At 42.8% G+C, this 16,245-nt stretch overlaps 2 non-coding genes across 2 annotated transcripts; both read left to right on the top strand.

Moving 5' to 3' along the window:
* Positions 1-4,559: 4,559 nt before the first annotated feature.
* On the top strand, positions 4,560-4,630 carry trnag-ccc (transfer RNA glycine (anticodon CCC)). Its single transcript has one exon. It is a non-coding gene; the product is annotated as a tRNA-Gly (tRNA).
* Positions 4,631-15,466: 10,836 nt separating this feature from the next.
* Positions 15,467-15,537, top strand: trnag-ccc (transfer RNA glycine (anticodon CCC)). The gene has a single exon. It is a non-coding gene; the product is annotated as a tRNA-Gly (tRNA).
* The last annotated feature ends 708 nt before the right edge of the window (positions 15,538-16,245 follow it).

Genomic DNA, 16,245 nt, shown 5'->3' with positions numbered 1-16,245 from the left:
TCACAATTACTTATGACAAGCCATACTACGTACCTGTCTCCAAGACTCATTTTGACAATATTACGATTGAAGTGAAATCGGATCAGAATATTGACATACCCTTCCGTTTTGGTAAGGTTATAAGCAAACTACATTTTCGACCTGTGAAACATTGTGTACATGGCTAAAATGACTATCATGAGGGGTTATGTCGATCCTAAAGACTATGTCAACTATTACAAAATGCAGGCCGGTAACGGTTTGCCAGGGTTCGCTGGGGCTAATGTGATGTATGGGAGCGGAATAGGTGGACTCTTTCGAGGACTTTTCAGGATGGCTATGCCTCTTCTCAGGAGAGGTTTTGATATAGCGAAACCGCATCTTAAATCAGCCGCCAAACACATCGTAAGCGATGTGATCAGCAGCGCTATGGCAAGATCCAACAACAACGATAATCAGGAGGGTTCGGGTCTAATGGTCCTGGCCAGAGGCTCTCGTAAAAGACGACGCCCACCCGGAGGGCGGAGAGTAGTAGCTAACAAAAGACAGAGACTTACTTATTCAGCGACAGACTGTAGTAGAACTCGTAAGAGTAGGCAGCCAAAAAAGAAGAAGAAGAAGAAGACCGTTAAAAGAAAACCTAAAAGAAAGTCAAGAACCTGTTCGGGATGTATATTTTAATCATGGCTTTTGTACACAACATGTCGGAAGAATGTGTGAAATCAGAACTGGATCTGTTTACGGTCCTTTACACACAAACAAGTATCGATAAAAGCATCTATGTGGAGATTCCGCCTCTTTCAGCCATTTCAGAATCCGCCCCTCTGGAATTTTTCATTACCGGTAATGGTGAAGATTATTTAGATTTGAATAATACCCTTATTTTACTCACTTGTAAAATTGTGACTGAAAAAGGACAGGCTATCGAGAGGGAGGCCAAAGTGGGGGTTATCAACAACCCAGTGGCCACCATCTTCTTGCAAGTGGAAGTAACCCTGGGGGATAGACTGATAAGTCAAAGCAGTAATATATACCCCTATTGAGCACTGATGGAGTGTATACTTAATTATAGCGAGGAGACTCTAAACAAACAGTTCAGCCCCGGGCTGTTTGCCAAAGACACACCGGACGGCATGGATGTCAAGGATCCAGGTGGCACCAACGCGGGTCTAAAAAAAAGAGCAACATTTTCTACAGCAAGCATCGCGGCAGGAACTCGCGTTATGAATCAGGAAAACCTCTTCCTCGGAAAGCTCCCAAAACATGTCATTATCGGGCTGGTGGATAATGACGCATTTACAGTTTCATATACAAAGAATCCATTTAATTTTAAACATTATAATGCAGAATTTATAGCTTTGTATGTTGATGGCACGCAGGTCCCCGCGAAACCTTTCCAACCCGATTTTGAAAATGGTTGCGCGGTCCGTGAATATTACAGTCTAGTTCTCGCTACAGGGAGACATCCGAAGGACCAGCCTCTGCTGATAAACCGCGCTGAATACATCAACGGCTACACTTTGTACGCCTTCAACCTAACCCCCGATGAAGAGTGCGAGCAACATTTCTCCCAGGTGAAAACAGGAAACATGAGACTGGAAATATGTTTTAAGCAACCCCTAGCCGGTACTGTAAATATGGTTGTGTACGCTGTGTTTGACAATTTTATAGAAGTGAATCAGAGAAGGAATGTGCTCTATGATTATAATTAACCATGAACACCAGAGAGCTCACGGCTCTCATGAACTGTAACCCCTACACTAAGAAGCTGTTTCACGGAGTCTATGCCTGCGATCAGTTACCTGAATTGAAGCTAAATAACTTACCAGCCTTGTTTATAATTAACACTCACCCTGAAACCATATCTGGAGAGCACTGGCTGACTATTTATCTGACGGAAGATCATCGCGGCGACTTTTTTGATTCTAACGGAAACCCTCCAGATTTTATTCATTTTCCAGCTACGATCAACAACTTTTTAATAAACAATTGTAAAGAACCGGTTTATAACTGTCGGAGAGTGCAAAGTCTACAGACTACAACCTGCGGTCAACACTGTGTGTTTTTCTTAAATCATAGAGCTAAAGGTCTCCCCTGCACAAATGTTATGACGCTGTATGGCCCTGATTTAGGAAAAAATGATAAAACTGTGTCCTGGTTTGTTCAAACATTGTGTCCTAATAATAACTATATTAAATACCTATGTAGCGTAAGGTACACTTATAAATTTCAATTAAAGAAGTGAATTTATAGTATCACCTTATCACGAATCCTGGAATCTTGTTGAACTCAATTTCTGTAATAATTGGACGCAGACACCAATTCCAAAAACAAAAACTAAATGTAGCACTACACTATTTATACAAAATGGAAAAACTAATTAAAATTCAACTCTAGATCAACAAATCAAAGACAAATCACTTCCGTGACCAAATCAAAGACCATGGGGTCGCATATGATAACACACAAATCGTTCAACAAAAAAGGTTATAAACACATTGACTACAATACCGGTTAGTAAGACGAAGGTGAGTCTCTCATTAGTATTGTTAGTCAGACATTAAATAACTACGCAGGTCAGTATTTATGTCAGGTAACATCTCGTTATATATATATCAGTCTCATTTACGTTTAGGTGCAGAGAAAGACCCTATCATTACTTGTTACCACAATTTCCCTTAACTGATTATTATTCAATGATTAAGGATAGGCAGGGCCACCAATAATCTAATGTCTATTAACTTGTGTCAATTTCAGACTAAACAGTTAAACAGGAATGAGAAGATATTTCTCGGCGTTGACAGATTTTATTTCTAAAATTAACAACAAAACAGTTTAATGCAACACACATTTATATTTAAGAAAACTAAATGATATTACACATTCTAGAGTTATGAATCACAGATTAACATTTCTAACTGATTTGTCAAATGTCATGAATCACAAACTCCAAACTCTTAAACTTATCTGAACTTCATTGCAGAGAGGCCTCTCTGGCTTCGGGCTCAGATAACAGCACACGGCACGAGGTCCGTGTGGTTAGGAACAAAGGCAGTCTGGTTCGGCTTTGTCCAAAAACTTCCACTCAGTCGATGCACCTGGAAGTTGGGGTTTCGCGAATGTAGAGTCTTTTCCAAACAGATTTTCCACTGGTTTGAAGGCTCCAAGTTTGTGCACAAAATCTTCTTTGAAAGCAGGGTTTCCACTGTAGTTACTTGAAGACAAAGTCTTTGAGGAAAGCAGGTCCCTGTTTGTTCCAAGGGTCAAGTTTCTTAAGACTCAATACCTATTTAAATGACTGACACTTTCGTATACAGTCGACTTAGTAAATTGTCCAGCTGTAAAACTCCACTGATCAGGTGGGCACAGGCGGGCATGCGCAGTCTGTAAAGTTCTTTATTTGATAAAGTCCTTTAAAAGAATTCTTCGTACGGCTCAATCTCCTTCTCCCAGTTTAACTCTTCTGTTGCCGGCAAAGACTTGGTTGGTTTCTGGTTCCGGTTCGGGCAACAGAGCTACAGGTTGAGCTGTGGCAGCGAGTTTCTGGTTCAGGTGAGAGAGAGAGAGAGAGAGAGTGGCCGTGCACTGATCTTTATAGTCTGTCAGATCAATAGGTGATTGGTTCTTGAGTTTTTGAGATAGGATTTCGGTTTCAGCCCCCAGTGTCCTATTGAAGGGGGGCTTGATTTATGACTGATGTCAATCCATGCCATCTTTTGGAAATGCCGGTTGGCCCGGGTTCGTAGCTCTATGTCGGGATTTCGGCTCTCGTCCACTTCAAAGAGTTTTTATCACCTACAGGCCCCTTTCTCCAGACATCTCATAGCAGGATTCCAAACTATTTGGCCTCTTCTCGGGGCCATCCTCCCCAAAACTGTCACTTTGACGCATACCAGTTCCAAGCTGATGAGCTAAGGAAATCTGATAACTTTGGGGGGGAGAGGTCTTCTTTAGATCAATGCTTCAGCTCAGAGCCCAAATGCTCTTATCAAAATACACCCAACATAACACTACAACGGTAACCCCTCCCCGAGTGAGACAGCAGGGAGAGCATGGTCCGGCAGGACCGCAAACAACTCAAAAGAGTTGAGAATACCCTGGCCGAGAGCGGCGCGCAGCCAGGCACCGAAAACCAAAAAGAGCGGGACACCGGAGAACATGCTATCAGCAGCTCTGGCACCGCACATAGCTGTTCTACCTCCCTCTGAGGGACAGAGGGAAACAACCCCAAGAAGACTCCTGTTGCCAGCCACGACACCACACAGCTTCGCACCCTGGGGCTCAAACTGTCATTTCTACACTCTCAAAGCACTTGGAAGTCCGTTTCATTGATTTTCATGTTGTAACTTTAAACCCACGCATGACCCAATGTTCGGGTGAAGCTGGTTCAGTTACTTCCACGTTTTGCTTCTTTTGTAAAATGCAAAGTGAATCGAATGAAAATGAATAGATTGTTTGAACGTTTCAACTGTGTTGCTGAGGAATTCAAGAAGCAGCAAGATTGGACTCGCAGCGATGGAGACAGGTTTTGGAATCACTGTCACTCCAGTGGAAAGGCTGAAGAGCACTACTTCGCAGCAGTGCCAGTGGTGTAGTGGTATCATACAAGATTCCCATTCTTGTGACTCGGGTTCGATTCCCGGCTGGTGCACCTGACATGCTGCGTTTCCTCTCACTTTTTTCCCCACACTCTATCCACGAAGCAACACTCAGCATAGCAGAGCCTATAGCTCGCTGTTAGCCTGTGTACCTCATAGGTATCACACCTGGCATCAGTGGCCAATAATTCCCTAGCTTTGATAACTGTCTGTCTATGACTTCACCTACAGACGTGGACAAGACGTGGGTTTTAGATCGTATGTGCGTCAACATGAAGCTCGAGAGGTTCACAGTGCCGTAAACAAAAGGCTCTAGCCTTTCGAGGGCACTCCAATTGGACCAGCTGTGGGTGCTTGCCATCTCGTCGTTTCTTTCACTTTTCACTTTGCATGCATGCCAAGGATTGAACGCGGGGACCTCATACATGCACTCTACCACTGAGCTACATCCCCACCGGCGAGAGTCTGCTCTCAAACCTTGTATCTCTTTACAAAAAAAACACTCAAACTGTCACTTCTACACTCTCAAAGCACTGGGAAGTCCGTTTCATTGATTTTCATGTCGTAACTTTAAACCCACGCATGACCCAATGTCCGGATGAAGCTGGTTCAGTTACTTCCACGTTTTGCTTCTTTTGTAAAATGCAAAGTGAATCGAATGAAAATGAAAAGATTGTTTGAACGTTTCATCTGTGTTGCTGAGGAATTCAAGAAGCAGCAAGATTGGACTCGCAGCCATGGAGATTTTTGGATCTGAATTTGAGTTTTGGAATCAGTGGAAAGCCTGAAAAGCACTACTTTGCAGCAGTGCCAGTGGTGTAGTGTTATCATACAAGATTCCCAATCTTGTGACTCGTGCTCGATTCCCGGCTGGTGCACCTGACATGCTGCGCTTCCTCTCTTGTTTCCCCACACTGATACGAAGCAGCAAGATTGGACTCGCAGTGATGGCACCGAAAACCAAAACAGAGCGGGACACCGGAGAACATGCTATCAGCAGCTCTGGCACCGCACATAGCTGTTCTACCTCCCTCTGAGGGAGAGAACAACAAGTGACAATCATACCCGTACGCCAACAAGCCAACTGAAGGAGCAGCTTCACAACTTCTCCTTGGCAAGGGCGTACCTGCTTGAGGCAGACCGGGAAACCTACGCTCTTTGACAAGTACCATGGACTGTGGTGCTGACGTGTATATCCAGAACGGTAACCGCTCCCCCAGTGAGACAGCACGGAGAGCATGGTCTAGCAGGACCGCAAACAACTCAAAAGAATGTCTCTCCTTTGGTGCAGCTCAGGTGTACACGTTCAGCAAAGGTCTCCATAACAAGCCGGAAAACCACATTTCTTCCCTATCCTCCACAACACACTACATGTGCTCCTCCTCCTCAACAACAACAACAACAACAACAACAAAAACCTTGTATAATACGCATTTGTTTCAAAGAGAAGAAAACACTGGCAACAGCATCTGAGGTCAAAAGCCCTCAATTTACGCAGAGGACCCAGGCTCCCACAGAGAGCACCCAAAGAGAGAATCATACCCCTAGACCAACGAGCCTTGGGGAGCCTGTCCTGACCTCTCAGGAGTTGAAAATACCCTGCCCGAGAAAACCAAAACAGAGCTGGACACCGGAGAACATGAGTAGTAATATTAGGCACTTTTTCGAAGGGGGGCTGCGGGGGATTTGACCTTTGACCTGAACTTGAGATGAACTTGGGGGAGGGGCCCTTCCTAGGGGGTGGGGGGTGCTTGTACCACGTCACAGAATAATTACCATATTGATGGATTCCGTGGGAATGTGCAGGGTGGTGGGGTTCTTCAACTGTTTTTCTAACCCTGCACAAGATTTGTTTTTAAGCCAGACTGATTCTTTAGTAAAATAGCTATTTTTCTCTATACGTGTGAAGCTCCAAAAGAGCACTATGTATACCCTTCAGATTTTTTAGAAAACATAGATATTTTTCCCTAAGGTAGTGAAGCTCCAAAAGAGTTGTATTTAAGTCCTCCCGAATTATTTAGTATAATAGCTATTTTTCCCTACGCGAGTGAAGCTCCAAAGGAGTTATTTTAAAGCCCTCCCGATTCTTTAGAAACATAGATACTTCTACTTCTCTTTCATATGGACAAGGGTTATGTCGGTCTGGAGCTTTTTGAGCAAGTGGGGGTGGCGAGGATATGTCTACGTCTTTAGTAACCTCGGATTGGTGAAGAATTAGTATATTTGGGGGTGGAGTTGACAGGGCACTGAAGGAATAGTCTATCACGTTAGAGTCTGGTTTGAAGAATTTTAATATGTGGGGGCGGAGCTAACAGGACACCAGAGGAATGTACAAGTGGGTGGGGGGGGGGTCTTCAACTGTTTTTTCAAGTCCTCCAAAAGATTTGTATTTAAGCCAGACTGATTCTTTAGTAAAATAGATATTTTTCTCTTTACACGTGTGAAGTGATTCTGGGTCTTCAGCATGTCCGACTGTATCCACGAGAAAACACCCGAGAGGAAAACCCGGGCTAGGGTTCCTTCACGTTAGGATGTGAGACTCGACCGAATCTGGGTTCTGGAGGATGATGAGACAACGCGTGGATACTGTTTTAAAATGAACAAGGGATATGTCGGTCTGGAGCTTTTTGAGTTAAGAGCTGGTGAGGAGATGTCTACGCCTTGTTTAACCAGAATTGAGTACGCTTACAAGGATTGGATGCATGTAAAGGACTGGACAAGGCAAGGGGATGTGGATAAAGCGTTAGAGGCGTTGAAACAGTGGAATAGAGATCGTGAAACTGCACCGCTGCCTCTGATGTTTGAAAGTCACGACTGGGAAAGCGCTCTATCTGTGAATCATAGTAGAACTGTAATGACTATAACTATGACAGGGTACAACAGAATAGTGTTTAGGAAAACAAGCTATGCCAAACAAATTAGCTTTTTTTTTACGATGCAGAACCTATTTTTATGGATCCTGAGGATGAAAATTAATATGTTGCTGAAATTGATTTCTACACCCAGGATTGGTCGAAAATGAAAACGGTCATAAAATAATTTAATGAGGGTTTTGAGGTCTTGAGGAAATATGTAGAGTTTGACTCTGTTAAAAAGAGACTTTATTTCAACAGCGAGGACGGGAAAAAAATTTGGCGGGAGTTGGTTGCATGCTGCCAAAGACATCGACAATGACTTTGTTGACATTGTCCCCATGCCCCCAACCGTCTAACTGTGATGTAATACATGATGTAGTAAAAATATTGTAAAAAAGTAGCCACCCCCCTTGCTCTTGGTTTACATTAAAAGAGCAGGTCTGTTACGAGATTCTACAGCCCTCTTACGAACGAGGACCTCCCTTGGTCCTACAATCCGGACATTTTATACCAGCCTGAGCGCTCTTACCGCGGCTACCCGCCACTACCTCAAGACGAAACAGCCCGCTGTTCAATGGAAGAAACGACTAACACCACCGACTCCCTGGCTCAAGAGACCCCGAACATCGCTGCTTTTGTGGCGGCGTCTCAGGAGACCTGTACTATGGCTCTAGAAACACCTCAACCAGCGCTGAGCAAACCAACGATCATTAAACCTGCTGGGGGGCGTGACGAAGGTGACGGTTTTAGACTAGAGGTCCACGCTGAAGTAAGTAGAATTATTAAGAACGCCCTGGTGTATATACTGAATGCTCTCATCGATCGAGCCCTGAAAGAAGTCTGCCTGGGGTGTGAAGTGAATCATCCTAGCCAGATGAGACACAGCTGTCTGTTTGAACCAGAAACATGTTATTTATATCTCTATTTCAAGGATATTTACAAGAAACTGAACAAACCTTGGTTAAAACAAGCACTAGTCAAAGCATTATCTTATCATCATCTGCATGTCTGTCCCGTGCAGGTCCAGAAAATTATAGATGAAATTTTGTTGGAGCTGAAAAAGGAGCCGTACATCAGAGAGAAACTCTACCAGCTGTTCGACGAGTTGGATGAGAGCAGCAGAAAAACCTCCGTCAAGCTGAAGGAATATTTCTTCCGTGAAGAAAGTAAAGCAGAGTACAAGGAGAAGGAATTTGATCTGTTCGAAACCGACTCAGAGGCTGAAAGCAACTGAAAGCACCTGAAGATGGGGAATGTTCTGGATTGATTCTGTAACCAGATTTGTCGCCAACAAACCGCGACAAATCTGAGGGCCCTATAGTACAAAGTATTGGAAAAGAAAGTGGCCGACGAGCACTTTTTCTCTACAGCTTTGACTGTCGACGATGCTCAACTTTCAAACCTGGAGCATTTAATGGATGATGTGAAAAAGACTGAGGGGTATGAAAACTGGGTGGCTATTATAGCTGTTGCAAGGAACGATGTTAGACCATTTCATCAACATTTATATAATCTTTTACAAGTCATGTTTAATGAATGGTTGTTTATTTTTAAAATAGCACATATTATTGTTTTATACATGTATGTAATCGATGTGTGTACTTATAAAATAAAAGCCAGTGTAGTAGTGGATATAGAGCAAGTAACCAATCAGTTGATGTCTTATTCTTTAAATAATGGGGAAAATTGCTGTATGTGTTATACTTTTCTCAATTGCTTAAAAATGGGGTTGTACTCTGAAAATGAATAAAAGAGCCATTTTCTAAATACTTTAGTGTGCTTTTACAGAATGTCTCGACAAGCTCCTAGGATGAAGGATTTGCACTACAACCCCGCCAAAGTAGGGAGTTTGGGGGGTCGGAAGGGATTCCGGAGAGGGCTGTCAGAGCAGGGTATTAAGGCAGATAAGATAAGTGTGGCCGAGTGGTTGTCTGCGCAAGATGCTTACACCGTACATAAACCGGCTAGAATTAACTTTAAAAGAAATCGTGTGTATGTTTCAGACATAGATTCACAATGGCAGGTGCATCTAGTAGATATGTCAAATTTATCAAAACATAATAAAGGGTACACATTCATGTTGACGTGTATAGATATATTATTATATTATTCCTATATATTGGAAAACCGGCGTTGTTGTTACGCAGGCCTTGAAAGATATACTCTTGCAGGGGCGCTGTCCTAAAAAACTACAGTCTGATAAAGGTAAAGAGTTTCTCAATAGAGAACTCCAGAATCTTTTGAAAAGACACAAAATACATCATTTCACCACAGGAAACGAGCTTAAGGCCTCGATTGTGGAGAGATTTAACAGAAGTATAAAGAACTATAAAGACAAAAATGTGGAGATACTTCACAGCTAACAATACTCAAACGTATCTCGATAGAGTTCAAGAGTTTGTGAATGCTTACAACGACAGTTATCATAGAAATATTAAAATAAAACCTGTAGAGGTGGATAACAGTAATTCTTTTAAGGTCTTTAAAAATGTCTATGGTCCATTTAAAGCCTCAAAGAAACAGGTTTACAAGTTCAAAATAGGAGATGTTGTAAGAGTTTCAAAGCTACGGAGATCATTTGTAAAAGGTTATGAGCAAACTTTTTCGGATGAATATTTCACCATTACCGAACGTGTGGCTCGAACCCCGCCGGTGTACAGGTTAAAAGACTACGACGGGGAGTCTATAGAAGGTACTTTTTATGAGGAGGAGTTACAAAATATTGTAGTGGGGAATGATAGCATATAGAAAAGATTTTAGGGAAAAAAACTGAAAACAGGAAAAAATATGTGTTGGTAAAATGGGCGGGGTGGCCTGAAAAGTTCAATAGCTGGGTTTTGGCTAGTGCGGTGTGGGATATACGGCCGGTATACAAGTGAAAGCTCATGGAGGATCTTTCATTATGGGTCATGAAGATGGAAGAGGGAGGATTCTATGTGATGCTGCCTAGTAACGCGTCCCTCGACATTTATCCTAACAACACCATTACTAGTTTTACGGTCAAATTTGTAAAACCTATAGAACTGTGGGGGCCCTGGGAGGTGGGGTTGTCGGAAATACAGTACCCCCACACTTGGGCTGTAGTACGCGATGAAGACTCGGTCTTTTCAATTTTGGACGTCGGAATTAAAAAAAACAGTGGTCTTTCACATTACAAGACGGTTATTATGAAAATATTGAAAAAGTATTAGAAGAGATGAACAAACAGATCTCTGGAGGGAAACAACCTGTCAGAATACATTACAGTTCGATTAAAAATAAAGTTTACATGGAGTCCGCATCTACGATAAGAATTAAAACCAGCGGTAACCTAAGCCAGATTTTAGGGTTTTACACCAACAAGGAGGATGAATTTAAGGATAGAATAGCTCCATACCCCGTGGATATCCGCGCAGCAGTTTACACCCTTTATATCTACACGGACATAATTTCACACCAGAGGGTGGGGGATAGTTACGTCCCCCTTTTAAGAAATGTACATATTAAGGGTAAAAACAACGATGTGGTCACAATTACTTATGACAAGCCATACTACGTACCTGTCTCCAAGACTCATTTTGACAATATTACGATTGAAGTGAAATCGGATCAGAATATTGACATACCCTTCCGTTTTGGTAAGGTTATAAGCAAACTACATTTTCGACCTGTGAAACATTGTGTACATGGCTAAAATGACTATCATGAGGGGTTATGTCAATCCTAAAGACTATGTCAACTATTACAAAATGCAGGCCGGTAACGGTTTGCCAGGGTTCGCTGTGGCTAATGTGATGTATGGGAGCGGAATAGGTGGACTCTTTCGAGGACTTTTCAGGATGGCTATGCCTCTTCTCAGGAGAGGTTTTGATATAGCGAAACCGCATCTTAAATCAGCCGCCAAACACATCGTAAGCGATGTGATCAGCAGCGCTATGGCAAGATCCAACAACAACGATAATCAGGAGGGTTCGGGTCTAATGGTCCTGGCCAGAGGCTCTCGTAAAAGACGACGCCCACCCGGAGGGCGGAGAGTAGTAGCTAACAAAAGACAGAGACTTACTTATTCAGCGACAGACCGTAGTAGAACTCGTAAGAGTAGGCAGCCAAAAAAGAAGAAGAAGAAGAAGACCGTTAAAAGAAAACCTAAAAGAAAGTCAAGAACCTGTTCGGGATGTATATTTTAATCATGGCTTTTGTACACAACATGTCGGAAGAATGTGTGAAATCAGAACTGGATCTGTTTACGGTCCTTTACACACAAACAAGTATCGATAAAAGCATCTATGTGGAGATTCCGCCTCTTTCAGCCATTTCAGAATCCGCCCCTCTGGAATTTTTCATTACCGGTAATGGTGAAGATTATTTAGATTTGAATAATACCCTTATTTTACTCACTTGTAAAATTGTGACTGAAAAAGGACAGGCTATCGAGAGGGAGGCCAAAGTGGGGGTTATCAACAACCCGGTGGCCACCATCTTCTTGCAAGTGGATGTAACCCTGGGGGATAGACTGATAAGTCAAAGCAGTAATATATACCCCTATTGAGCACTGATGGAGTGTATACTTAATTATAGCGAGGAGACTCTAAACAAACAGTTCAGCCCCGGGCTGTTTGCCAAAGACACACCGGACGGCATGGATGTCAAGGATCCAGGTGGCACCAACGCGGGTCTAAAAAAAAGAGCAACATTTTCTACAGCAAGCATCGCGGCAGGAACTCGCGTTATGAATCAGGAAAACCTCTTCCTCAGAAAGCTCCCAAAACATGTCATTATCGGGCTGGTGGATAATGACGCATTTACAGGGTCATATACAAAGAATCCATTTAATTTTAAACATTTTAATGCAGAATTTATAGCTTTGTATGTTGATGGCACGCAGGTCCCCGCCAAACCTTTCCAACCCGATTTTGAAAATGGTTGCGTGGTCCGTGAATATTACAGTCTAGTTCTCGCTACAGGGAGACATCTGAAGGACCAGCCTCTGCTGATAAACCGCGCTGAATACATCAACGGCTACACTTTGTACGCCTTCAACCTAACCCCCGAGTGCGGGCAACATTTCTCCCTGGTGAAAACAGGAAACATGAGACTGGAAATATGTTTTAAGCAACCCCTAGCCGGTACTGTAAATATGGTTGTGTACGCTGTGTTTGACAATTTTATAGAAGTGAATCAGAGAAGGAATGTGCTCTATGATTATTATTAACGATGAACACCAGAGAGCTCACGGCTCTCATGAACTGTAACCCCTACACTAAGAAGCTGTTTCACGGAGTCTATGCCTGCGATCAGTTACCTGACTTGAAGCTAAAGAACTTACCCGCCTTGTTTATAATTAACACTAACCCTGAAACCATGCCTGGAGAGCACTGGCTGGCTATTTATCTGACGGAAGATCATCGCGGCGACTTTTATGATTCTAACGGAAACCCTCCAGATTTTATTCATTTTCCAGCTACGATCAACAACTTTTTAATAAACAATTGTAAAGAACCGGTTTATAACTGTCGGAGAGTGCAAAAGTCTACAGACTACAACCTGCGGTCAACACTGTGTGTTTTTCTTAAATCATAGAGCTAAAGGTCTCCCCTACACAAATGTTATGACGCTGTATGGCCCTGATTTAGGAAAAAATGATAAAACTGTGTCCTGGTTTGTTCAAACATTGTGTCCTAATAATAACTATGTTAAATACCTATGTAGCGTAAGGTACACTTATAAATTTCAATTAAAGAAGTGAATTTATAGTATCACCTTATCACGAATCCTGGAATCTTGTAGAACTCAATTTCTGTAATAATTGGACGCAGACACCAATTCCAAAAACAAAAACTAAATGTAGCACTACACTAATTATACAAAAGGGAAAAACTAATTAAAATTCAACTCTAGATCAACAAATCAAAGACAAATCACAGACCATGGGATCGCATATGATAACACACAAATCGTTCAACAAAAAAGGTTATAAACACATTGACTACAATACCGGTTAGTAAGACGAAGGTGAGTCTCTCATTAGTATTGTTAGTCAGACATTAAATAACTACGCAGGTCAGTATTTATGTCAGGTAACTTCTCGTTATATATATATCAGTCTCATTTACGTTTAGGTGCCGAGAAAGACCCTATCATTACTTGTTACCACAATTTCCCTTAACTGATTATTATTCAATGATTAAGGATAGGCAGGGCCACCAATAATCTAATGTCTATTAACTTGTGTCAATTTCAGACTAAACAGTTAAACAGGAATGAGAAGATATTTCTCGGCGTTGACAGATTTTATTTCTAAAATTATCAACAAAACAGTTTAATGCAACACACATTTATATTTAAAAAAACTAAATGATATTACACATTCTAGACTTATGAATCACAGATTAACATTTCTAACTGATTTCTCAAATGTCATGAATAACAAACTCCAAACTCTTAAACTTATCTGAACTTCGTTGCAGAGAGGCCTCTCTGGCTTCGGGCTCAGATAACAGCACACGGCACGAGGTTCGTGTGGTTGGAACAAATGCAGTCGGCTTTGTCCAAGAACTTCCAGTCAGTTGATGCACCTGGAAGTTGGGGTTTCGCGAATGTAGAGTCTTTTCCAAACAGATTTTCCACTGGTTTGAAAGCTCCAAGTTTGTGCACAAAATCATCTTTGAAAGCAGGGTTTCCACTGTAGTTACTTGAAGACAAAGTCTTTGAGGAAAGCAGGTCCCTGTTTGTTCCAAGGGTCAAGTTTCTTAAGACTCAATAGCTATTTAAATGACTGACACTTTCGTATACAGTCGACTTAGTAAATTGTCCAGCTGTAAAACTCCACTGATCAGGTGGGCACAGGAGGGCATGCGGAGTCTGTAAACTTCTTTATTTGATAAAGTCCTTTAAAAGAATTCTTCGTACGGCTCAATCTTCTTCTCCCAGTTTAACTCTTCTGTTGCCGGCAAAGACTTGGTTGGTTTCTGGTTCCGGTTCGGGCAACAGAGCTACAGGTTGAGCTTTGGCAGCGAGTTTCTGGTTCAGGTGAGAGAGAGAGAGAGAGAAAGGCTGTGCGCTGATCTTTATAGTCTGTCAGATCAATAGGTGATTGGTTCTTGAGTTTTTGAGATTGGATTTCGGTTTCAGCCCCCAGTGTCCTATTGAAGGGGGGCTTGATTTATGACTGATGTCAATCCATGCCATCTTTTGGAAATGCCGATTGGCCCGGGTTCGTAGCTCTATGTCGGGATTTCGGCTCTCGTCCACTTCAAAGAGTTTTTATCACCTACAGGCCCCTTTCTCCAGACATCTCATAGCAGGATTCCAAACTATTTGGCCTCTTCTCGGTGCCATCCTCCCCAAAACTGTCACTTTGACGCATACCAGTTCCAAGCTGATGAGCTAAGGAAATCTGATAACTTTGGGGGGGAGAGGTCTTCTTTAGATCAATGCTTCAGCTCAGAGCCCAAATGCTCTTATCAAAATACACCCAACATAACGCTACAACGGTAACCCCTCCCCGAGTGAGACAGCAGGGAGAGCATGGTCCGGCAGGACCGCAATCAACTCAAAAGAGTTGAGAATACCCTGGCCGAGAGCGGCGCGCAGCGAGGCACCGAAAACCAAAAAGAGTGGGACACCGGAGAACATGCTATCAGCAGCTCTGGCACCGCACATAGCTGTTCTACCTCCCTCTGAGTGAGAGAGGGAAACAACCCCAAGAAGACTCCTGTTGCCAGCCACGACACCACACAGCTTCGCGCCCTGGGGCTCAAACTGTCATTTCTACACTCTCAAAGCACTTGGAAGTCAGTTTCATTGATTTTCATGTCGTAACTTTAAACCCATGCATGACCCAATGTCCGGATGAAGCTGGTTCAGTTACTTCCACGTTTTGCTTCTGTTGTAAAATGCAAAGTGAATCGAATGAAAATGAAAAGATTGTTTGAACGTTTCAACTGTGTTGCTGAGGAATTCAAGAAGCAGCAAGATTGGACTCGCAGCGATGGAGACAGGTTTTGGAATCACTGTCACTCCAGTGGAAAGCCTGAAAAGCACTACTTCACAGCAGTGCCAGTGGTGTAGTGGTATCATACAAGATTCCCATTCTTGTGACTCGGGTTTGAATCCCGGCTGGTGCACCTGACATGCTTCGTTTTCCCTCACTTTTTTCCCCACACTCTATCCACGAAGCAACACTCAGCATAGCAGAGCCTATAGCTCGATGTTAGCCTGTGTACCTCATAGGTATCACACCTGGCATCAGTGGCCAATAATTCCCTAGCTTTGATAACTGTCTGTCTATGACTTCACCTACAGACGTGGACAAGACGTGGGTTTTAGATCGTATGTGCGTCAACATGAAGCTCGAGAGGTTCACGGTGCCGTAAACAAAACGCTCTAGCCTTTCGAGGGCACTCCAATTGGACCAGCTGTGGGTGCTTGCCATCTCGTCGTTTCTTTCACTTTTCACTTTGCATGCATGCCAAGGATTGAACACGGGTACCTCATACATGCACTCTACCACTGAACTACATCCCCACCGGCGAGAGGCTGCTCCCAAACCTTGTATCTCTTGCCAAAAAAAATACTCAAACTGTCATTTCTACACTCTCAAAGCACTGGGAAGTCCGTTTCATTGATTTTCATGTCGTAACTTTAAACCCACACATGACCCAATGTCCGGATGAAGCTGGTTCAGTTACTTCCACATTTTGCCTCTTTTGTAAAATGCAAAGTGAATCGAATGAAAATGAAAAGATTGTTTGAACGTTTCATCTGTGTTTGCTGAGGAATTCAAGAAGCAGCAAGATTGGACTCGCAAGCGATGGCACCAAAAATAGAGCGGG

The sequence above is a fragment of the Amia ocellicauda genome, chromosome 16 (assembly GCF_036373705.1).
Source record: "Amia ocellicauda isolate fAmiCal2 chromosome 16, fAmiCal2.hap1, whole genome shotgun sequence".
In the NCBI taxonomy this organism is placed as follows: domain Eukaryota; kingdom Metazoa; phylum Chordata; class Actinopteri; order Amiiformes; family Amiidae; genus Amia; species Amia ocellicauda.
The sequence above is the reverse complement of the archived record's forward strand: the minus strand, read 5'-3'. Positions and strand labels throughout refer to the sequence as shown.